Consider the following 26,870-nt stretch of genomic DNA (forward strand, 5'->3'; position numbering starts at 1 on the left):
TTACAAATTCTACCGCGCAATGAGTTATAAAGACAAAGAAATAAAAGAGTTTAAGGGATAAATGAAGAGCTAAAAAATTTCGAATGATAAGCGATTCGAGGCAATTTAGAAAAGTTCCTTATCATTTTTCCCTGACGTTCCACTCTCACTCCCTTCAGGAAAACCTGATTAATGATTTTATTTGCATGGAACACTTAATACATTTAAATGGATTCATTCAATTTTAATTTTTTTATTTAGTGAAATGGGGAAGTGTATTATCTCAATCCATACATAGAGTCATCCATTAACCTCATTATTACATGCAAATGGATTCAATCGGTTATCGGTAGCAAATGACATGTTTTAATGATATGAGTAATTGAATCCCCAAGATTACTTATCTGAATTTTCGCACATGATAACCGACAATTCCTTTATTTGAAATATTTTTTGCGTATTTCCCGTGCCTCTTTATAAGATAATTTATGGAATAACGAAGGGAAACGCATATCAACGAACATTTGATGGTGTTTAACTCTATAATCTGCATTAAATCAAATTCGAAGTTGGTTCTGGTTTCAGATGAAAATTATTGATAGTTACTGTGCTCGGTAAACACAACAAAGTGGGAACATCCCAATGGAGTAACATAGTTTTAATTTATTTTTTCCGTATGGTGATATGCACACTCCGGATTATTGAAACAGCGCTAAACTAACTTCCATAGTCTTTTTCGTTCTTGTATATGTTAATAAAATTCGGCCGACCCTTTTCCCCCTGATTAGCTGAACCTTAGGTAAGGTTTTAGCGACTTACCTCACTGAAAACTTGCCTGGCAATCTGACGGACAGGATGAAAATTAGTGGTGTTTTTTTCTCGTCTATATCCTATATTGGTCAATGATATGGGTCCTGCGATTATATTCATCACCTGTGTGAGATTTGTGATGACGGCTTTGATATGGAAAGTTAATGCTTACTTAAGGGACGGTATAAGGGCACATCCTTCACGGCGATCAGCCTTGGTCTTGCTCCTACCTACTACTCATCTTTTCCCCCCGACTTCTGCTTCTACCACCTACTATTCTGCCCTCGCCCTTAATCCAACTCTTCTTCACGCTCACCCCCTTGAGTATGTAAATATATATGTATATGTATATATATATATATAGGAATAGATTGGAGGGAAAGGAGGCTAATCCGCAACCTGTACATGCCTCAGACTGCTCAGGTGCGGGTGGAAAACGGGGAGTCCGGATGGGCAGTGTTAGGAAGAGGTGTAAGGCAGGCTTGCCCATTATCACCGTTGCTGTTCAACCTTCATGCGGAGGAAATGATCAGAGAGGCATGGGAAGAACTGGAGGTAGGAATGAAAGTGGGCGTGGAATTTGTAAAATCAGTTAGGTTCGCTGATGACCAAGCTTTAGTTTGTCAGTCAGCCAAGGGATTGCAAGCATTGCTGAGTGAATTTGGAAATTCAGTGCAAAAGGGTATGGGACGAGAATAAATATTAATTAAACAAAGGTTATGCGATTTTCTAGAAAGAAAAAGGCTAAGCTAAACACTAAAATAGGAGGGCAAAAACTAGAGCAGGTAGAACTGTTTACGTATCTCGGTAGTGTTTTGGACCAACACGGTCAAATTAACAGGAACGTAAGGAAAAGAATTGCGCTAGGAAAAGAGGCTTTCACAAGTAGGAGGGAGTTGATGACGGGGACGTTGAGTAAGGGTGTTAAGAAAAGACTCGTAAAAACTTTGATATGGAGCATAGCTATGTACGGCGTGGAAACGCGGTCATTGAAGCAGGAGGATAGACTTAGACTGGAGGCTTTTGAAATGTGGGTGTGGAGAAGAATGGAGAAGGTGAAATGGACAGAAAAGAAAACAAATGAGGAAGTACTTGGTATGGTAGGCGAAGAGAGGGGTTTGTTGGGAGAAATCCTAAGGAGGCAGGAAAAGTGGATGAAGGGGGTGTTGACCGGCAGTGGGATGTTGAAGACTCTGATTGAGGGGAGAATGTTAGGCAAACGAGGAAAGGGAAGGAACAGGATAGGGATGTTGGACGGGATGAAGGGAGGAAGAAAGTACTCAGAGATGAAGAGGGACCTGATGTAGAGTGGGATGTTGTGTTTTGCTAGGGGTCACAAATTTTTCAATCGTTCTCACCAAAAATGCCTTTCAAGTCAATGACAAAATATATTTACAAATAAAAGGCACTGCAATGGGCACGCGTATGGCTCCTACATACGCCAATATTGTTATGGGTAAACTTGAACACGACTTTCTGCAACAACAAACCCTCAAACCACTCTTCTGGGCCCGCTATATCGATGAAATTTTCCTCCTTTGGTCCCACGGACGCGAAATTTTATCCTCTTTCATTTCCTCTCTCAACTCCTCCTCCTCAGTATCATTCACTTCTTCTATATCCGACTCGAACATCACTTTCCTAGATATCGACATTCACCTCCAAAACAACACGTTTCACACCTCAGTCCACATTAAACCAACCAATAAGCTACAATATCTTCATTTCGACAGCTGCCACCCACCTCATACTAAGCGCTCCATCCCATTCTCACTCTCAATCCGTGGCTTCCGTCTCTGCAACAACACCCCCTCCCAACAGAAATACTTGGGCCAGCTACATGACTCTCTTAGAAAATGTGGGTACCCAGAAAAACTACTAAATAGTAAAATCCTCAAACCGTCAACCCAATACACTCCCCTCCCCAAACCAAACCGCCCAAAATGCCCTAATCTTATCACCACTTTCTTCCCTGGAACACACAAAATTAAACATTTAATCCGTGACCTCTTCCCCATTATTAACAACACTCAGTCCACATCACTTTTATTCCCACATTGTCCCTCTGTTTCGTTTAAACGCCCGTCGAATTTGCGAGACATCTTCAAGTCCACAAAAGCAACTGCGAGCACCCCCGTCTCTCCCCCACCCCTATCTGCACCATGCAACCGCCCACGCTGCAAATGCTGTCATCTTCTAAGACCCTCCCCCTCCCTCAGCATCAACTCCCAGCCGCTCGCCACCTGTACCTCAAAAAATATTATATATCGCCTCTCCTGTAACTTCTGCCCTGCCTTCTACGTGGGCGAATGCACGACCGCACTCTCCCTCCGCATGAATAACCACCGATATTCCACCAAATCTCCCACATTTCTTAATTATCCCATTCCTACTCACACTGCTTCCCACAATCAATCTTTTGACGACTGCTTCTCCGTTTCGGTGATTGAAATCCTCCCCAAATCTGCTAGTATAATAGAGGTGAGAACCCGCGAGATGGCGCATATCTGGGTGGCCCAATCATTTAAACCCCCCGGGCTGAACCAAGCCCACTGAATGCATCATATGGCTGCCTACATATCCCCCCCACCCCCTTGTTCATTTCCTATTGGTCCCTTTACCTCTCCTTCCCCCACCTCTCCCCCGCACATCCTCTCCGCTCTTCCCCGAGAACGCCATTCTGAAGACGACAGCCGTGCTGTCGAAACGTCAAATAACATATTGTGAGTGTCCTTTCTATGTGTCTCTATATTCTACAAATCTACATCCGTGTTTTTATATATTTGTGTGTCGCCGAAGAGTGTTCCATTTCGAAGATATATATATATATATATATATATATATATATATATATATATATATATATAGCACTCCCGGAAATGATAAAGTAAAATGAAACATGCTATTATTAAATTTTTATGTCATCTAGAACGTTAAACTCTCCCATTTCTAAGTTGTTTAATTCAGCTTGGATCTCTACTAACGTTTAATTTCAAATTCCAACCCAACCCATGAGCTTGAAAAACAAGGTCATATGCTCTCCAACATTCGGAATTCATCATTTCACCCGAGATGGAAGCATCAACATATTCCGCTGATTGCAAAAAAAAACTCCTCGACGATTTTTACTATCGTTAATATTCCGGTTAAGGTAGATTTTAGATGGATATAAGCTAGCTAACGGTGTGGCGACGATGTCCTTCTTGGCCTCTCGAGTTCGCTGGTCCCTGGCTAAAACCAAGTACGGGTGTGGATGTTTTTACCCTGTCAGAGTAGCATTTCTTTCGCCGTTATTGACGGCAGGAAATGCCGTCAACAACGGTTTAAGTATTAACCATGCAATGATACGATGATATCTGAGCACCCTAAAATATACAGCTACCATCTCCATCGAAAATATCTCCGAGTGCCCAATGGGTCGAAGGGATATGGGTGACCTTTGGTAGGCGTATGTGGGAAAGTTACGGAAACAATCAGGAAAATTGAAAAAAATCGCGGGATTGAGGCAGCGAATTCGCGTGATCCACTAGCATTTCGTAGAAAGGAAAGATTCGTTCGACATACACACATAAAAACACACACACACACGCACACGGTGTCTCTGTCGTGGCTTCTAGTAATAAATCTCTCTCTCTTTCTGGCCCCAAGAGTGAGCACATACTCTCCACTAATGTTCCCTCTCGATTCGGGAATTGAGATCCTATTAATCGATCGGTGGGCTCATCAATTCCCTCGTACGTTGGGAAATAGAGCATTCCCAATTACTTTCCTTTTTTGAGAGGGAGAGAACTTCAGGTGGGGGGAGAGGTGGATAAGTGGCAGGGGAGTGCCTGAATAGGGGTCAGAAATTGAAAACTTAGAACAACCGTCCTGTGCGGAACGAAAAAAAAACCTCAACGGGTCCCAGCTGGTGGAACACGAAGAGTTTCGTTTATTTTGGACAGTGCGATGTTTTTTGTTTTAAGAGGTACCTTAAATAAAAATCCGAAGTCCTTTCCAGCGTAACAATAACTGGTACGCTCATTAAAAAAACTATTATTTGGACAAATGGGTCAGTAGGTCGATTATGACTTGGACAATACGTTAAAATATAATTTCTCCGCCACCAAATTCACGGTAAATCAACCCGAAGGTTGGTTTGACTGGTGAGGGCAGAGCTTACGTAATAGCAAACCCAACCTTGTCTGAAATTCACCCGTCAAGTGAATCAAGTCAACCGATCGGAAGCCCAGCACTCGACCAACATTATAAATCTTAAAATCCTCATCTTTTTATTGTAGGCACGTGCCAAGCACAAGGGATATGTAAATTAAAATAGAAAACAGAGATAATTAACATGAGCGAGTGAATATTAGAGACTAAAGACAGTGCAATGAACAAAAGTTGTAGGATATGGACGGAGATTACGTCTCTAGTCTCAGTTAGTAAGTCTAGAATAGGTATAAAGCAAGCATCCACCTTTTTCCGCCACGCTGCTCATATACTTCAAATATTCATGCATTACATGCCGAATATTTTTCATACAGGCTGATCGAATGATCTTGTCGACCTTCTGATATTTGCAGAGGGAAATACGTCTAATTAACCGAAAATCTGACTCGAGCTCTTAATATCGTGTGTCATTGTCGAGATCATGCACCAGCAAAGAGGATTTATGTCTGGGCTAATGACGACCTTATATCTGGGTAAAATTTTCTTGTAATAACCCTATTTTTGATGAGTATCCCTAAGAGCCACGCGATTTCGAGCCGCCATTTCTGCCGAGGCATCAGATTATCAGACTATAATAATGTTACAATGTTAATCTGGGATGTACACTACACAAATTTTGACGTTTCTCAATGGGGAGGGGTGAAAAAATAATATACAAACATATTTTCATTACTGTTACATTATTATTTCCTTGGACTGCAATTTCATATGAGGTTTGGAATTTTTATCACAAAGGTGGGTATTGCCGCTTGGTGTTCACATTGACGTAGTTATGTTCTATTTATGTATATTTTACTGTTTTTATATTCTGATTACTTTGATGGAAATGTTTTGGAAAATATAGCAGCTGACAAGCTGACGATCCGAACAAAATTGCGATGTTTATATTTTGTTTCCAATCGAGCTGGGAAAGAGATTTTGGATGCATAAAAAATGTATATATAGCAAGCTGTACTACCGCTTTAAAACAATGCATATTAAATATTTTCCTGATAGGATGTAAAATTTAAAATATTGCTCTGAACTACCATAATTTTAAATACACTTTATGGAAAATATTTAGAACATACGTATATCTGTGATGTGCAGTACTCGGGAACAAAAAACATAGCTGTCGCTATAAATCATCCTTTATTACTTCTACAGAACATGTGAAAACTAATTTCACACGTATGATTAAGTGTCCCGTTTAACCAACTTTAAAAACCTAATGTCTGGAATTCCCTGATAATCTAATATTCCTATTAGTAGGAAACAATAAAAATGTAACAACTATTCAGTAAACTTTCAGACGCAATAAAAACACAAAAGGTATAAAATCTTACGTTCCTTCTGATTTTTTACGGTCGAAAAAAAGTTTTATGGCTACTATTGATAAACAATGAATTCGTACTTTTCACCCTAAACAATCCCCTGACGTGACACAATATCGTCAATTAAACGTTCCTATAGCAATCCGTTTCCCAAAACACCCACCTGAAAGGCACGTGGAAAATATATTAAGATTTCATTCTCAGTATCAGCGCTCCCCTTAGGGAAGCTCTACCTTCCGTCCGTCGAGGAAGGCAATGGAATTGGAACTACTTGGAAAGGGGGGGAAGCGAAAAAGGTTAAGGTCAGGGGCGGGGAGGAAGGGTAGGGGGGAGGACCCTGAAGATGGGCAAGGTTTTACGGGGAGTGGAGGGCAGAGGAGGAGGAGACGGTGGTGTGGGTGTGTGGGGGAGTGGAGGGGAACTTACCCCTCCGCCCCACGGGGAGTCCTCCCCTCCCAATCGATACGAACTGAACCTCCCTCACCCCCCACACACAGTATGGAAACCCACGTGGGCGGGAGAGCGTCAGCTGATTCTCCCGGTGACGTCACAGCACTCCCCTTCTCCCACCCTTCAGGGTCTCCGACAAATAAGCGCTCCCCGGCGAAAATTTTGCGACCCCGGGGCAGTAGTAGCTACTGGGTGAGGGCGACCGAGGGGCGAGGTCACCTGCGCCACTGGCGATGATGGGTGGGAGATTGAGTGGAAGTAGGAAGTTCGGCTAGCGGGGGAAAAGAGCCCGGCGTTGCCAACGGCCTACTCTCAACGAAAGGCGCCCAGGGGTCACGCAATTTCACGTCCTATCCGATGGACGGCGTACTTCAATTGGAAGTCCTCCCAACATGAAATCCAAAGTAGGGGTCGGGAAACGGCAGGATCCGGGATTCAAACCCGAGCCCTCGGGTTGTGAAGCCAATCACTAGCTCCCGTCCAGTGAGAGGGACAGAGGGGAGGATGGAAGAGTTGGAAGTGGTAGAGTTTGCAAATAGATCGAAGGGGAATGGGAGAGTGAGAGGGTAAATGAAGAACCGGTGGTTGAGAGGGGAGGGGGCATAGGAACACCAAGGGCCTGGACGGAAATTTCTTTGAACCCCAAGGGAGTATACAAAGAATTTCGTGCTCTCTGCCCATGTCCCTCCCTCCCCTAAGTCGGCTTGGGGTAAAAAGGAGCGGGGAAGCGTCCACACATCAAAGGGTTTCGGGGCGAGACGATATCGGATAGGAGGACGCGAGCACTTTATCTTCGGAGCGGTGGCGGACGCGCGCTGCGGGGGGACACTGCACCCTCATAGGGGGTGAGGGGTAGACCCACACCCTCCTACTCCCTTTAGTATCCCGCGACGGGGAAAACCTATGATCCGATTAATTCCGGTTTTGGGGCTCACGCCAACTCCTCGCGGTTTCCATAAACCAACGCATGAATTCAGGGAATGGAGACGGAAGACATGAGATCATACTTCCAATTTAACAGAGGTGTATGCGGTAGATATAATGCAGCATCTCAGACATTTTTTTGAAACTTAAATAATTTTCGCAAGATCATACATGTAGAAATTTAATAGCGGCAGCAACCAGTAACACCACAAAAAATGTCATTCGTTACTAAGCGCAGTAAGTTATCATTTCACCTGCAGTTTTTATGATTATTAATAGGAGCATTCTAAGAGTCAAGGTAGGTTTTAGATGGATAAAGCTATATCGGTATAACGGTATTGTCGTAAGGGCCGAGACGGCCTGGGGAGCTTTGAAATCATACCAGTGGATCAGTGGCGAAAGAGACATTTATTAACCCTCAGTTCCCATGGATTGGCATTGCCATCGTACTCACTTGTAGCGCGAGAGAGAGAGCGAGAGACTGGTACGCTGGGATGCACGAGCGGGCGGCGGTGGGCGCTGGGGAGAGTCGGCAGACGCGGTCACGGCAAGCGTATCCAAGTCGTCTGTCGAGGGGCGGTGGGGGCTGGAGAGATTCGGCAGACGCGGTCACGGCAAGCGTATCCTAGTCGTCTGTCGAGGGGCCTTCGGATCGTCTTGCACGCAGTCACGGCGAGCGTAACTAAATCGTACAAGACGCGGTCACGGCAAGCGTAACCCGGCGAATCCTGGTGACCGCGGCAGTGCGTCCGTTTAAGTATGATTTTCGGGCCGACCCTTGCCCTCCGCCGTGCGCCATCCTGGTCCATTCTGCACGGGACCTCCCCCGCCACCCGTGTGCGTCAGGGCGGCCATTGCCCCCTTATCTGCGCTAGTCATACCCCCGCTCTTCCTGGTATTGAAGACCGAATGAGTAGGAGCGGGTGGGTATCGGAATATCGAGGGGGTGTCTAGCATCCACTCGACAGTATATATCCTAGCCTCCCCTAACAGAATAAAACCTGACATCCTACACTACAATGAACCCTTCTTTAATTCCGCGTATTTTCTTCCTCCCTTCATCACGTCCAACATGCTTTTTTTGCATATTCCTTCCTCGATCGCTTTCTCCCCGCTGTCTTTCCTCGTACATAAACCGCAATCCCCTACCACATCACCATCTCTTCTTTCGCCCATAGTCCCGTTCCAATCACTATCAGACAATTCTTTCTAAGAACCCTTGCAATTATTTTTTCTAATCAATCATTCATCCTGTCGATTTCTTTCTCCCTGTCATTGCTTGGTGGCCTGTATACCTGAACGAAGACTAAGTTCATTGGTTCAGCTTTTACTTCTACTAATAATATTCTATCAATCACTAGCTCTATGGTTTCTACGCTTCTTTTCACCTTTTCTTTAATATTATCTCCGCCGCCTCTCGCTGACTCTCTTCACGTCCCCGTTATATTAGTCTATACCTATTCAGTAATCTCTATTGAGTTGCAGCAATCCCCGCTAACTCCCATTTCACCGCGAACAACCCTAAAAAACCTATATGTATTTCCTGTCATCATCTCACGCTTTATATTTTCTAATTCCCTTATCCTTAAAATCGTCCTAATATTCCAAGTGCCTGTCCTTACTGATTCGGCTGTCTCCTGAGCAGCTGCTGTCAATTTCGCTTGACAAGGTTTTCGCGCGATGAAGACCGCTAAAGTCTGGCCTCTCCCTCTTTCGGAAACGACACTTGGCCGATTGGGCCGAGTCCTGTCATTACCAGGACTCATTTCCATTATAGTGTCCATCCAAATAGTCTTGGAATAAGTAATTTAGGCGTTTTCTCATTTCCTTTTTCAATGGTGTCACATTATATTCACTGAGGAGCAGATACTGCTAGGACAACATTTCGTCTGGCTCCTATCCTTTGACCTATTTGTTATCCTACCAGGACCAATTATCAGTGCTCCCGACAAATCATCTCTTGGGGTCATCAGAACTCACGATCCCTTACACCACGTCAAGGTAGTGGTAAATGGGGAGGGCACTTGGAAGTTATGCTCTTTTATTGCAAAACTTATGCGGCAAATAAAATTTGTTCTGTGCAACTGCTGAGTGAACTTCTAATACATCATAGAATACAAAAGGATCCGTATGATAAAGTTTCTTTTTTCCTAAAAAGGTTTCCCTCTACACAGTTTAACACGTGGAACAAACGGCACCTTTGCAATCGGTCAATCGAAGAATTTGCCGGCGGAAAAGCATACTACCCGGAACATTCGAATACTCTACGCACTGAATCACAACTTTGTGACAAATATCACGGCGGTAAAATCCAGAATCGAGATTTTCCCCTCTGAAATTTGTCGCATGTGTGTTCGCATCGATGGGTGATTCCGCCAAAGTTATTTTTGCCGGATTTCACGCCCCTTCTTTTTTAATTGAATGGTCATTTTTTTAAGAGCGTGGTTAAATGTTTTCTTATAGCCTTAAACATATGTTTATGAAAGAATGATAGTACGAAATAAAACTATGGTGTATCATAAGAGGCCACTAGCTATACTCATCCACTCACTCATAAACCCTCTGACGTTCCATTTTAAAGAAGCAGTTCCATTATATATTCTTAAATTATAATCCTTTAACATGAAAGCATGACAAAATGTTTAATAATCTTATTGATGAAAAACTAATACCATTTAGACGAGTATGAAATTATATCTCAGTTACCATGCTGCGTTTTTTTCCATGTTTATAAATTGCTACCTTTTAAAGCAGGCTTTTTAATCCACGCTTGAGACTAAGTATTGCTTTAATTCTATGACCCTCATACTGGGTAGTAAATGGCTTTAATCTTATGATAAAATATCTAATTTTTAAACTCCAATTACCCTTCAACCTCCCTCAGTTCCTTCAAGTATGCCAAATATTTTCCTCCTCCTGCATCGCTTACTCAATATCCTATCCTCTGCTAAAGTATTTAACGTTGTGTTTGTCCCTACACATCTTTGCAGATACTTCTTTTGCATTATAATTATTTCCAATACCATTTCTCGTCTCCCACCATAATTAGCACTACTTCGTTCGTTTCCTTTTCCGACCATTTTCTTTTTTCATTCTGCCTCCGTGAAAGCAAATTACACTTTTATTTATTTTTAATATAATTCAATTTCATCTCTGCGATTTTCGCACGATTTATTTTTCAAGAAATTCAATCATGAAATAGCAACCTCGGTATTAGAAGAAGTAGCGTCCTTTTCTGATCTCTCTCTCCAACGTAACAAATTTTTCAACACCAAAACGTCGTTCCAAATCAATCCACGAATCTAGAATTTCGAGCACTGTGAGAATCGAATTAATGTTCACGAGAAATGTAAGGAGCCTTTAATCCCGCGAAAAAAAACACTAAATGATGAAATGAATTACAGCATGAATATTGAGAACTCCCCCTTTCCAAAAAATAATTCCGCGAATTCAACGTGATTATCGCAACACAATTAAAAAAAATATGAGTGGACTCGACAACGGCTGTCACACTCGGTGCAATCGAAAATTACGTGATTCCGTTACTAGATGTGCCTAGCACGGAAATTACATTTCATTTTGAGTGGAGGAGATGAAGAATGTTTTCGGCTCGGATGATCCCGCGGTTATTTTCACGAGTGAGAGAACGTCTGGCGCTCCCTCGCCACCTCAGCCTCCGACGCCTCCCCTATCGAGACGGATGGGATGAAATAAATATGCAGGCAAGGAGGCTGGAGGAGAGGGAGGTGCCACGTGGGCGTCGTCCCAGGGTACGCACTCCCGCGTTATTGGAACAGTCGAGTCGGTGATGGTACTCACTCGCTTGGAACTCCCTCCCTGGGATCCAAGCGAGTGAGTAAATCGAGTCCGCCCGAACTGGTGACGCGCGCAGTACGGAGGAGGGTGGGTTGGGGAGGGGGTACGACGGAGTCGCGGATGGAGTCATCTTTTAATGATAGAGAGAGAGAGGAGGGCCGGGAAGAGAATCGCCCCCACCTATTCATCCGCAATCCTCCCTCCCTCTCGTCGAAGACATCCTGGCAAATGGGTGGGAAGGAGTTGGGGGAGAAGTGAACAATCGACCAATCCGCGTGGATCTCCTGAAAATTGACAACTCCGGAGTGAGATCTTGTTGCGAGGAATCCGAGGTCCTTCATCCAGGATTTCGGGATTTCTGGGTCAAGTGGAGGGACGCCTGACGTCTGGAATGTCAAGAGGGTGGAGGGCGGGGAGGGGATGGCTTGTTATTTTCATTCGCATTCATATATGTCCGCGTGCGTCTTTTTTTTTCTCACCCACATCGTAAACCTCGATCTCTTTCTCTCTGAGATCCTGAAAGTCGCAGGGCGATTCCGAGTATGGGATCTGGGGTTGGGGGGGAGAAATAGGGGAACGAGAAAGGGGGCGACGCGACGGGGGTAGCGGAGGACCGCACCGAGAGTTGGGTACTTTTTGATGGAAAGGGGGTGGGGAGGAGGAGGCGTTAGAAGAGAAGACTAATGACGGAGTGGAACAGCCGAAAAACACACAAGTGACACGACACATACAAAAAGCGCACCCATATTACAGCGAGAGAGAGAGAGAGGGAGAGAGATGTAGACGGGGAGGGAGCGAGAGGGAACGCGGCCATAAAACTGGGACGAGGGAAACACGCGAGGTCTTTAACGAAGAAAAAGTGTGAAGCGTCGACTGTTCCTCGTTGCATTTTGGTTTTTATTTATTTATTTTTTGGATTTTGCGGCGGAAAGAACCTTACTTGCCTATCGTTTTAAATTCACACTCCAATTCCCCTTGACTGCGGGTAAAAAATGAGCAAATGAATTAAAAATTCCTCGGGTTTTCGGGGAAATCTACGGGAAAACTGGGATGGCGCGCTTTTTTTCTTCCGGGAAGGTACGTACCTACCTACCTACCCTCGGGGGAGGGGTGGGGGAGAAAGGTCTGGAGGGAGACTCACGTTCGGGGGAATTATACTTTAACAAGTGTTGTCAGCTTCAATCATAAAAGCACCATTCGTAATTAGTGACTCCACTAAACTCGTCCAATAAAAACGGCTCTTCTGTGGAATGGCATTTTTAACCTCGCTAAGTCGCGGTACGGGCCGATGTTTAAAACACTGCAACCCTGCTGGCTTCCTTTCACCTCGTAATTGTAGGGAAGTGCAAGGTTTTAGTGGTGCATTTGTAGTAGAGTGCTGAAACTGCGCCGATTCTCAATTCAAGCACACGATGGTATTTCCTCTGCAGTAATTAGGTTGGTCTTTTAATGTTACTACCTTCGAAAACCCAAGAAACTGTCTTTTGATTGATAACCAAATGAGTTCCTGAACACGGTAACGTTTTATGGTAAACGTGAAGGAAATTATTGGTGGAATTTGACGGTAAGAGTAATTGCGGTTGGTATTTTGTCAATAGCTTGGTAAGATTTTACTATATAAATATGTGTTCTAGTTAAATTATGTGCATGCGAGTTATACGAGGAACGATAAAGTATATAGATGAGAAATTGGAGGTCAGTCATAATTAATCAATTCGTTACGTCAGTTTATTAAAATTGATTTCAGGAAAATATTTACAAAATCGAATGAATGGGAATACGAGGTCTGCTCAAAAAGTATCGCGACTTTTGTGTTTTTTTCAAAAATTGTTTCTTTATTCATAAAATATCGATTTTGTCGCCTTCAAAGTTATCCCCATTAGATATTATACACTTGTGCCACCATTTTTCCTAATCATCGAAGCACTTCATAAAATAATCTTTTGTGATCTCGTTCAGCTCCTCCTTCGATGCAGTCTTCATCTCGTAGCGTAGCGTCGTCCTTTCATGGGCCTCTTCATTCTCAGATAAAAGTAAAAGACACTAGAGGTCAGATCTGGGGAATACGGTGGCTGCGGCATCATAAGTGTGTTGTTTTTGGCCAAACATTTGCGCACAAGTAACGATGCTTAAGCAGGGGCGTTGTCATGGTGCAAAAGCCAATTTTTGCTCTTCCACAAATCCGGGCGTTTTTGGCGGATAGCTTCGCGCAAATTGCGCATAACTTGCAGGTAGTATTCTTTATTTGCCATGCTATCCTGTGGCAAGATCTCATGATGCACCATACCCCTGCAATTGAAGAAACCTAAAAGCAAAACTTTCATTTTCGACCGAACTTGGCGCGCTTTCTTCGGTCTCGGCTCGTGCTGCAGCTTCCATTGGAATGATTGAGCTTTGGTTTCCACGTCATAACCATAAATCCATGATTCGTCACCAGTTATGACCCTCTGAAGCAAATTTCTGTCGTCGCGTAACACCTCATTAGCAATGTTAATGCGTTGCTGGTTTTGGTCAAAACTGAGCAATTTTGGTACGAATTTCGCGGCGACCCGTGTCATAGCCAAATTATTGGTAATGGCAGGAGCCAATCGATATGTTTAGGTCCTCGGACATTCTCTAACGGTGATTCGACAATTGGACAATACTATTTTCTTTACTTCATCAATGACTTCTTCACAATTTAATCTATATAAATGATCTCCCAAGAAATATTAATTCTCAGATTAAACTTTTTGCAGACGATTGTATTATCTACAGGAAAGTCGAAAATGACAGAGACCGCGTCATACTTCAAAGGGGCATTAATAAAATGGCGGATTGGGTGACAAAAAATGGGATGGATATTAATGTTAGCAAATGCAAATCCATCACTTTTAGTAACAAGGTAAATGGAAACAATAGGGAATATAAATTCTCATAAAATGTCATTCCTAGAAGTGATACTTGCAAATACTTAGGTGTATATTTAACTAAGGACTTAGGGTGGGGGCTAAATGTGGAGTACATCTTTAAGAAAGCTTTCAAAACTCTTCATTGGGTGATGAGAAACCTCAAAGGGAGCGTTAGAGTAACCAAGGAGAAAGCGTATCAGACCCTGGTAAGACCAATTTTAGAATACGCTTCTCTTGTATGGGACCCTCATGAAGAAGGTCATATCAAAAAACTGGAGAAGGTGCAAAGAAAGGCTACCCGATACGTATTGGGGAAACGTAGGAGGATGGAGAGTGTGTCTGACATGCTAGAAACGCTGGGCTGGGAACCTCTGCAATCTAGAAGGAAAGTTAGCAGACTTTGTGGAATGTTCCGCATTCTGAAGGGGTAGAAAGCATAGATCTTAGGAAAGAGGCGGGGAACCCATATTTTATAGGGAGATATGACCACAAATTTAAGGTAAAATGCCGGGAACAGAGAACAAATGAAAAAAATTTCTTTTCTAAATAGAACAAATGTAGATTGGAACACCTAACCTACAAAACATATTCGAGCCCTTCCCTAACACAGTGCATAATTTTAAGAAAAAATGTAAGGTATTATGTAATAATTTGATTGATGTGTGGTGTATTGTCTTATATGTAATAGCTTAATTTTTTTAATTTATCTTTTTTCTTGCGTATTGATGGATGTAAATGAGATGGGGATTCGCTTGTTTTGCTAAAGAGATTTGTGTTTTGAAGTCTGATTTTATCTATTATCTTTTGTGATTATTTGGGACTTGTGTGCCACCTGACACTGTCTATCAGCACACATGTATTTTTAATAATAATAATAAATCTGCCATTGAAATATAAAAATGTTTTCTTCTGTTGTTGACGTGCTCAGGCGTCCGGAACGCTCTTAGTCGTTCACATCTTCTCGGCCCTCTGAGAACATTTTGTACCACCGATAAACGTTGCTTCGGTCCAAGGTAGCTTCTCCATATGCCACAGTCAACATTCGGAATGCGTCCGCGCACTTAATTTCGTTTATCACACAAAATTTGATACAGATTCTTTGATCCATATTTTGGAACAGGCAAAAATCGAAGACAAGCCAAAAACATGTCCAAGCAAAAAAGCTTCCAACAATTAACTGAAAATTCAAAATGGCCTAACTTTTAGGCATAAGTGAGAGACATAAGTACCAACATAACGCCCCAAAAAATCAAAAATCAAATACACGGAACCCGCGAAAATTCAAAATTCGCGATACTTTTTTAACAGACGTCGTATGTGGGCAGTTCTTGGAAATAGTAAATGTCTTCAGATGGCAATCAGAGCATTCAAATTTATATTAGCAATGTGAATTGAATAGACGTTGGTATTTTATTTGTGTCAATAAGTATCGCGAAAATTCAGTACGGACACTAAACCAGCGAATTATTTGTGAACTAGCTCAACTGAAGAGCGAAGGAAATCACCTCCACCATGATTGAAAAGGATGCGGAAGTCACTTTAGTCAGGAGAAATAGTTGTGTAACATTTCTTTGAAATCTCTTCATTTTTTTATATGTCCTCAGCTGCTTATAAGTAACCAAGTGCATTTATTTTCACCTAAATCCTAATGTGTCTTTAACACGCCTATCTACTCTTCAGATGACAACATCCAAGCAATAAACGGAAATTCTCTTTTTCTAGGAAAATATTATCGAAACAACTCTTTCGCTTTATGAAATACAATAGTTACTTCGGGGAAGTATAAAATTAAAGCAAATTGCATTCACTTATATCTCACTAGTTCTTACGCCACACCTTTGGTTGGCTGACACGGAGAAGTCAGTCAGATTGATTTTTTTTAATTTATCGTTCGCTAATATATTGCGTTGGATCTCTTAAATATTTTTCACATAGAGAATACCCTTGGCGTTTGAATGCAATAAATAAAGTTCAGTATAGACATGAAAAATATTTTTCTTCCGATATCACCCGTTTGGCTCACCCCAGAGACATAATAGTTATCTCAAATAATAATACACAATATTATGTGAACTATGGATATACCATTACTTGTTTCTCATACTTGCACTGATGGTAAGAAATTCTACGAACTACCGCTTCCCTCCTAAATATTATCGCGGAAAAGGTAGAAAAACGTCGAGCCACTAAATGCTACACAAGCAGTGTGTTGAAAGCAAACTCTCCCCATTAAAGAATCGTAGGGAAATACTACAATTTCATAAAATAACTTTTTTAACAGCTGTAAACTACTATATAACTGCGGTAAGCATAAAATTTCATCGCGTAAAATTTGTCTCTAATGCAGCTACATACATGTACTCAATCACGAAATAAAGATACATGAAGATTATTAAAGACTAAGAGACCAAGTTATTGAAAAAAATTAATATGATATTAGCTTAAAATCAGAACTCCTGTGAATAAATAACCGCTGCGCTTTGCTAATGCGAAAATTCTGCTGGTAGAGGATACCCTGTCTTCTCTGTAGAGTCTTTCCACTCCAAATTCTAATAGAAGAGAAGGTATCTGTGTTTAGAGGGCACGTTAGTAATGACTTGTGGTTTTTTGAAAACAATGGGGATTGGAAATATTCATATTATAACGTATAAATTACCCAACACCGGTGGCCTTCTTGGACATCATTAGAGCTGAGAGTCAGCAGGTAATTAATTTAAGATAAAAGAGAATATCATCATTTAGAAATTTCACGAGATATTCATCATCATACTTCTCTAAGAATGTGGCAAATTGGCCTGTTCCGATACTCAGAGCTTCCTTTGGACTCTTACAAATATAGGAGAGAGTTCCAGGGGTAATATTTCGACACTTATCCATATTTTTTTCAACTTTTCCGTTCGCCGTGAATGTTTTTAACTCCACTCTAATGGCTTTTGCTCTTAACCCACCAAGTCTAGTGAATACATCAGCAGTGTACGTGAAACCACATACTTTTGGATTCATCAACGAAACTTTCCTGGTCGCTAACGTCCAATTTTTATAGATCCAATAGAAAAGGAACTGCATTGGTCCTATAAAAGTTTACCTCAGCGTTTGTCTTGGTTTAGTTCTCGGATATTTACATGGCTGGTACCGAATAAGGCATTAGGTATGCACTCAAAACACTATTTCTGGATCTGAAGAACTCGATGTAGCAAAATATAGAATCCAAGATGCGAAAAACTTTTTCCAACCGCTTTCTAAAAATATTTGTTTACCTATTATTATCTTGGAGTGAATCTTTTTTTGTTATTTTCGAGAAAAGCCATTACTTTTATATGAAATAAAATTATGCCAATGGCCATTTACAAAGCAGATGTAACATACGGAGTCTTTTTGATTCGTCGTCTAGTTGAATAAATTCTCTTTAATCCATCTTCTTAAATTTATTTTTCTGAATCATCCTTGAGAAATTCCTCTCCATCCCAGAAATAGTCATCATTTATATGTCTGAGTGAATCCGTGTTGGATGGATTCACGATTGAAATGTGAAGTTAGATTGTGACGAATACTCGTCACTCGAGTCGAGGGTGAGTTGGTAGAGCACACTAGGCTTAAAAGTAGGTCGGAAGAAAGAGCGAATTAATCAGAAGTGAGCACAATTCTAAATCCATCATCAGGCGGTACAACGCCCATATCGAAAATCTCTATAAAACAAATCGGAAAGGAATAATATTTTAGCCATATAATTTTTACCACGTATATGTTTTTAGAATGGGAATATGCGTAATCTATGAACACTTTCCGTCGGTCATTTAGACCGATATTTGCACCAGTATCTAATAAGCATTACGCACATCATTTGGCTGTTAACTCGTCAATAAGATTACTTTGAAAGGAATAATGTCGCAACAAGAATTGAACACCAAACTCAAATGGGAGCTTTAACCTCAACACCCACTTACTCCCGTACCTACATAATATTGAATAGGCAGTATACACATAATAAAGAATATAAGTTTAAGACTATATACGGTTAGATAAACACCTATTTGTACAGTAATTAAAGGAATTATTGAGTGGCAATGTAGAAAAATGTCGGAATAAGCCTTTTTCTCCATTAAGAGTTAACATTTATTTGATTGTACACCATAACTCCATTAAACCAAAATTTAAAGAAAATAATTCTGCGGATTATCTTCATAACGCTAAAGAAAGAAAATTTGTAATATTTCTTCTGAAGGCACATATCATTTATGACAGCCACTTAAGCTGCAAAAACAAGTACATTCCGAATGTTACTCAAAATTATAATTTTTCAAAGATGATTTTATTTTAAAATATTTGATGTAATATAATGTTTTATATAATAAAACCATTAACACATTTATCAATCCGAAGGTCGGTTTGATGGTTAAGTTCACCCAATTCTAAGCCAAACGGCGAGTAAAATTGGCACAACGGGGCAGCGGGGCAAGACCCTTCACCTTAATTTCATATAATAAAATATTCGTATAACATTGTAATAAATGACTCAGGGTTTTTTCACTCGGTTAAATACTATTTGCACTGCCCACCCAGTCTCCTTGTGTCATGTAAATTGAATATGTTAATAAATTGGCTAATCTTAATGGCTACAATAAATACCTTATACGTAGAATATTAATGCATACCCATGACGCCATTTTCATTCATTTGCCTTAAAACAAATGCATAGTTATTATTTCAATATATGCACTGCAATAATTGAAAAAATATTATATAGCCATCATGTCTTATGTATAATAAGGAGTTTCCAACGTTCCTCTACCAACGAAATTTGAATGCTTGCATTTCCATATCTGTCATAATTTTAAATCAAGTTGGAAACTTTTAATAAATTCAAAAGCAATTGCCCGTTTTTAGAATTTTCACGGATAATGCAGAATTTTTGCTTCGTTGGAGGACCTCACGGGGAAATATGAAATGGATGGTTTAAAATGTGTCATTGAATCTGCGTCTAGCTCTTAAGGGTACTGGGTGTTGAGAGTTTAACCTGTATTGGAACTTCTCATGAACGAATCTTGAAAATAAGCTGAATGAACGGGAGACCTGGGGCATAATTGCAAATGAAGGGGCTCATGGTTGTTGAGGAACGGTATCTGAAAAAAAATATAAACGGTAACGCGAAATTATATCTAGGGTTGAGTGTTCTCAAGCTTTGGGTCCTAGAGGGCGTTTTCCGACGTAACCTCTCCGAACAATGCCATAACGAATCGAATGAGAACACTTCGTGCCTTCCTTCGCAAAAAAATCGATCCTCTCCTCGACCTGGATTTCCAAGTTATGCTATGTGACGCAAGGACTTCCTGCTGTGTTTGTGTACACTGAATCGAAAGAAAGGAGCGGATGGAGTGAGGGCGGGGGGTCGGGGATTGGTGAGAAGCTCACGTGCATTCAGGATACGGTCGTGGATTAGGAGGTTTTGCGAGAGCGCGTTATTGATGTCACGATTTTGAGAAAAAAGAGTTACTGCTCGTCTTTCACGGAAGAAATCTATTGGCGACACGACAATAAAATTAAATCGTTGCAGGTAATAACCCCTTCTAGAAGCGGTAATGATTTTAATACTAGCCTGAAATAAACAACTGAAACGTCACATTTTGCTTTAGTTATTGGTAAAAATGTTCTCACGGAAGAAGGTTTGTTTCTATTCTCAACATTATTTTCAAAAAAATGTAAATTATGTTTCATTTTTATTCGCCAATCGCGCACGTCAGCGGATATCGACAAGCGTATTTTATAACCTAATGCTACAGAGTTCTACCAAAGAGAATAAATCAAACATTAATTTTGATGAGAACACATTAGCATTGTTTTAATCTCTAAGGCATCCAGCGATTTACTATTGTAGACTTACGCATTAGTAAAATAGTCTGACACGTTGACGGTTTTGAATTTAAAAAAGTATCCCCAATGGCGTTCAAAAAATAACAAAAAACACCTCAGCATGCCTCTGAGACGTTTGTAACAAAATGAAAATTGGTGAAATCATCAGCGATAAACCTATCATAGAAAAGTTATGCATAGCTTATACATTTCAAATCCTAAAGTATTATGGCATGAAACAATCAACCTGACTGCTTATAATTATAAATTCACTGGTCTAATCTTACAAATTACGTAGCTTACTATAGGGCATAGCTTATGGCCACGGCGGAAGTATCCCAGTTTGTTCGACCTCGAGGACAGATTTAAGTTAACTTGAACGGTCATTTATTCAAGTCACATAAAATGGAGTACCCACCATTTGTTATTCACGGTCGCTCCGCAAATACAGTAGCTAAATACTATTTATGTTGACGGTTTTCTATTCTTAGTTTTACAGATTTAACATGTAATTTAAACTTTTGGTTGAAAATAGTCTCAGGAAACACACGGATTGTTGAAAAGTAAAACCAATGCAGGAAAAAGTGGATGTAACAGGTGATTAAAATACTTTTTGAACAAATATAAATAGTCGCCACATTTCATCATAAAAGTCGATATTCACGCGGGGAGTTCAATTATCAACAAATGTTTGATATTCATAAGCTATTAAAAAGAGTCATGAATAAGTTATGGGCCGAATATATGATGCAAACGACCGTACTTCTTTTATTCAACATAACAAATTTTTTATCCATCAAAAGCGAAATTATTAAGATTAAATTATAACAGATATTCAAATCAACTGGCACCAAATGATCTTCGAGGTGAATGGCTGAAATATTTCATGAACATTTTTTGACGTTATCGAAAATAATGTTTCATGAATTTTATGATGGCAGTAGCTGTTTTTTTTAATTGATTAAATTGGTAACCGATTAAAATTTTTGATTTTCGGATTTAAACGCAAACGACTTCCTTGACGTCACTTTAGACCTTTGATTTTCAACGCTTTGGCCGTTTTTCCGATTACGCCCGTTTATTTCTGCCTCGAAAAGTATTAATATCAGAAAAGGAAATTTTAAATTTTAACCTCTATAAAGAGAGAGCACGCGCCTTCATAGTATTTTGGACAAAAAACGGTCACTAAAATTGCCCCATCGATGTAGATCAATTACCATTTCATCGATTTCCCTGGTAATTCGTCAACTTCTGCTATAAATGTTGATGTCAACATAGAGATTGAACTCATTTCTGTATTTTTTATTTAACCTTTCTCTCTAAAACCAATCATTTAGGCCATACTTGGATTCATTCAACTATCTTTAACTGAGCGATATTTATAGACGGTAGTTTTGTTTGCCATGTTAAAATACACCATGATTTTTGACTCTGGCACTTTTCCTTAAATCCTGTAACCGGAAAGATAGTTGAACTTAAGCCACTTCAAAAATACACTGACTAACGTGCGATAGAATAAATAATAGATGATAAAACTACAACGACTTATTCTCAACTTTTGCCTATGGCCTGAATATTCTCATGATTACCAGCAGGAAGAAACAAATGTGGCAATGTAGTTGTAGGAAACATGGCTGTTATAATTAGCAAGCGGAAATATTTTATATTGGACTTTATAATTATTTATACATATATATTGTATATATAGTATATATATGTATTGTATATATATAGTGTATATATAAAATATATAGTATATATATATATATATATATATATATATATATATATATATATATATATATATATATGCACTCAAAGAAAAATGCTTTATAGTTGCTATTTAAGGTAATACAAGGACGGACCTATCTTCCGCTATCATAATCATTGAAACAAACTTTTCGGAGGAAATTATGCAGTTTCTGAACTATCGGAAAACCAGGAATTATTTATACTCTACAGGAATTAATATTCTGTAATTGCCATTTGTGAAAAGAATAATTGTTTAAATCACAATTCTAGCATCCATTAAGATATAAGAATGTGTTCTTGTTACTATGTAATGTTTGATCCTTTACTATTCAACGTTAGTCATTTAAAGAGGTATTCCATAAATGTAAATACTGTAATCTGCTGGCTGAATATACTTTTTCACTGGTATGATACAATCTGGCTAAGAAAAATAATTAAAGAATTTCATTGCTCGGGTGAGATTGAGAATGAAAGGGTGTCTTTTGGAAAAAACTAAAAATACCGTTCAAAAAGAAAACAAAATGCCACTATGAACTTGTTGTATCACAAAAATTTAAAAATACTGCATCAAAACGCATAAGATTCATCGACATCGACATTCATAACCAGATAGATTCTTTTTTTACGTCATTCTTAATAGGCCCTTTATTCTTACTTGTCCCTTCGTCTTTCTCGTGGGAACTTCCCTTCAATTTTCCCTTCTATTATATTTCTAAATAAAATCCATCCTAGCTTAATTTGTGTCTAATCCACCGAGTTCTTCTTTGAAGTAGAGTTTTCCATTTGACCATTTCTTCTATTCTTCTGTATACTTCCACGTTCCTCATTTCGCCTGATCATTTCGAGCATCCTCCTCCAACTCTATGCTTCAAAGGCTGCTATCCTTCACCTTTTTTCAAGCGTTCTATATCCATGATCCATAGATGCCATCCTCCATACGAACGTTCTGTCGAACTGCTTCCTTGTTTTCAAGCTCAGGTTCTTTGAACACGTTAATTGACTCTTTTTCATGAACGCCTTCCTAGCATGATGCCTATGATGATACTTCATCCATCCCAATTATACAACTCCCCAGGTAGATGAAGGTACTTGATCTGGTTATATTCGTGTAGTGTCACATCTTTCTTAAGCTTCTCTCTTCTACTCATACGGATTTTAGTTTTCTGAAATCTTCTCCAAATATTTCTCGTTGATGGCCATATTTTATTCCCGAAGTACTTGGTCCGGAGCATTCAGAGTTGCTTACAGGTCCTCTTCCGTTCTGTATCTTCTGCGATGTCACCTGCGATTTGGAACCTGTTAATGTCTCCGTCTTTCACTTTGACTCCTTCGACGGCCAATTCTTGCATTTCTTTTATCGTCGCTTCTAGATATACGTTGGATGAAGCTGGCGAGAGGTTGCACCATCATCAAACTCTTTTATTTATTTTGTCTTCTTTTTTTCCTTCAGTTTTTAATTTTTTATGGTGGTTACCTGAATCTAGTAGAAATTATGGATCATTCTCCTGCCGTCGTATTTCATCCCAAGCGCTCACAGTATCTTGAAAATCTTGTTCCATTCGACATCGACGAAGATCTTCTCCAAGTCTACAAGTGCTTGGTCCAGCCGACTTGTTTTTACTGAATATCAACTTGTTTGAATGGATCATTTTTTCCACCAGTACTCTAAAACTGAGTATTTACACTCTTGTTCCTCGTTTTTTTTCCTCGAGCCAAATTGGTTTTCCCCGATTCTCCCTTCTATCTTTCCTTTCATTCTTCGGATAATTATCTGAGTTAGTATTTTCGATGCGCGCGAGGCATCAGGCTCAGTGTTCTGTGTTCTCCAAATTTACCTATTCTTGGTTTTTTCGATATTGAAATCATCGCCCTCTTCTCCAAGTCCTCTGGTAGTTTTCCGTTGGCGTAGCTATCTTTGAACTATTCCAAAGAGGGAACTATTCCCGATTGCCTTGATTATTTCTCCGTTTATTTATTCTACATTTGGTGCCTTGTTGTTCTTCAGGTCTTTCACGGCTCTGTCGAATTCGCTACTCAGTATCACCGGAGTCCATTTGCCTTATTCTATCAAGATTTATTTTTAAACTAAGTCATCTTTAAGCGGTTTGGGCACTTGATAAAGCACTTGCAATGTATTCCTTCCATCTATTCCCAACATTTTCACTTTCTATTACAATATTTTCTTTTCCACGCATTATAATATAAGTATAAAATATATACATGCATACATACATGTATATATATATATACTTGTGTATATATATATGCTTGTATATATTATATATATATATATATATATATATATATATATATATATATATATATATATATATATATATATATGATTTCGTCGAAGTAACACGGAGGTGAAAAATAACAAACTTGGACAGCAAAAAACAACATAAGAACACAAAAAGATCACTCGCACGTTATTGCTTGATCACTTCATGAACACAGTAATCAACCCAAAGGTCAGTTTGGTATTTGATGGTAGAGTTCACCCAATACTAAACCTAACGGCGTGTGAAATTCACACATCAGGATAGGGGGGCCAGTTGCTTTCCCTGTGCCGGTTATGGTTTCCCAGGAAGATTTGGTACCCGAAACACACACACACACTCGCTTTTTGAAATCTCGCGTTTATTTCGACCGTCCAAGGACCCTACAATACTGAAAGGACAACATACCTGCTGCTATGCTGGTAAGGGCCATGACAAACGCCAGAATCGGCTTATTCAGTGTATGGACAATAGGGGGCGTCGCATACCTGATTTGACATACAAATCTGTGTAAAAAACAAAGCTTTAAATAAGTACCTACATTCAAAAAACAATAAAAAGATTCTATTCATATAATGGATTTTATTTTGTTTTGAAAAAAAGGAAGTTATGTCGCCGCGCACTGTATTATGAGCAAAAATTACAGTGCTTTACCAAATACCAATTTATATTTCATAATTTTATTCCCCAATATTAAGGTCTCAGTTAGAAGAGTTATAATCGCTTCTTGCTCGGTGTATACAGCCTCTGAAGAGGTTATTGGGTTACTCGGATCTGTATGCTGCCACCAGTTATATCTAATGCAGCAGACATATATATCTCACGTGCCTAGTGCTTTACAGCAACCCTATTCGCGAGCATACTTAACAGAAGAATTTGTATATGAAAACGGATAATGACAAGAGTGGCTGAATACAGGTTAAAGTAAATTGTAATGGCTGAGAGTGGAACTTAGGCAATGCTGGACGAAAACTAATATCTTAACATCAAGAGGAAGGAGTCAAAGAAAAAACTTTTACCCAAGAGACTCCTTTTTCCCAACAGTCAAAATATGAAATGCCATTTTTCATGGAAGCTTTCCGCTTGGTATTGACGTATATATATGTACGCCCACGCCATGAGCAATCGACTTGAGGGGCTACGTGGGAGTAGTGATCGTTAAACGGACTCGGGAGACTTGCGGAGTTATGATATCCACCGTGAAATTCTACTTTTTCCTATGCGAATAAAAAAATACAGGTAAACAGAGGAAAAAATCATCTAATCATCTAAATATTAAAAAAAAGAATGTACGTGAAACAGTATGATGACCAAAATGTAAGTGAACATTTTAAGATAAAACAGAATATTTCTCACACTGATTACACGAATTTAATTATTTTGATGAAAACAAGTTGTGTTCCATTTTATTTTGTATTGTTCACAAGGCGGGATAAAATTTCGCAACATCGAGAGCAAGCATTTGAATTCATTACTTGGTTTATAATGAGAACGGGTCCAATTAGTGGAGAAAATACTATATAATTTCATGTCTGACAATAAACATGTTGGATGCTTCTTGGTGCACCTTTCGTTCATTTCAACTGGCCAGCATGATTCTTTTTATAGGTCACACTGCAGGAAAGTAGGCAATGGTATTACTCTAGATAGGAAATAAATTATGAGAGAAGGCTTCACGAAAATAGAGAAAACATTAATAAAACACGTTATTTTGCATTTTCGTCATATTTTCAGTTGTGATGGCATTGTATGAATAGCATGATTGCACAATTTTCGAAATATTCCGTTCTCCTAGAGTGATGATTTGCATGAGTAAACACTCGTGCGAACCCTTTGATCTTTTTAGCAATGCGCTGTGTCACTTGAATTTATTCCTTACCAAATCAACACACAATGAAATGACTACATCGTTAAAAAACTTGATTTTCCAAGCATAACAATTAGAAAATCTTCCCAAGCTACGCCACTTCCACGATACGCCATACCACTCGAGAAAAATTTGATAAATATATATATATATATAAATATATATATAAATATATATATATAAATATATATATATATATATACATATTATTATTAGGTAATCTACCGATTAAGGTAGGTTTTTGGATGGACACAGCTACTAAATAAATAAATATTTTGTGACTCCTAATAAAACACAAAATCCAGCATCCTACTCTACATCAGGTCCCTCTTCATTTCTGAGTACCTTCTTTCTACCCTCATCCCATCCAACATCCCTACCCTGTTCCTTCCCTTTCCTCATTTGCCCAACATTCTCTCTCTATCACAGTCTTCAAAATCCCATGGCCGGTCAATACCCCCTTTATCCATTTTTCCTGCCTCCATAGGATTTCTCCCAACAAACCCCTCCCTTCGCCAACCTTACCAAGTACTTCCTCATTTGTTTTATTCTCTGTGCATTTCACCTTCTCCATTCTTCTCCAAACCCACATTTCAAAAGCCTCCAGTCTACGTCTATCCTCCTGCTTCAATGACCACGTTTCCGCGCCGTACTCCTCCACTCCACCGCGCCACTCCTCCACTCCACACTCCATATCAAAGTTCTTACGAGTCTTTTCTTAACATCCTTA

The sequence above is a fragment of the Hetaerina americana genome, unplaced genomic scaffold (assembly GCF_022747635.1).
Source record: "Hetaerina americana unplaced genomic scaffold, ioHetAmer1.1.p SCAF_3, whole genome shotgun sequence".
In the NCBI taxonomy this organism is placed as follows: Eukaryota; Metazoa; Arthropoda; class Insecta; order Odonata; family Calopterygidae; genus Hetaerina; species Hetaerina americana.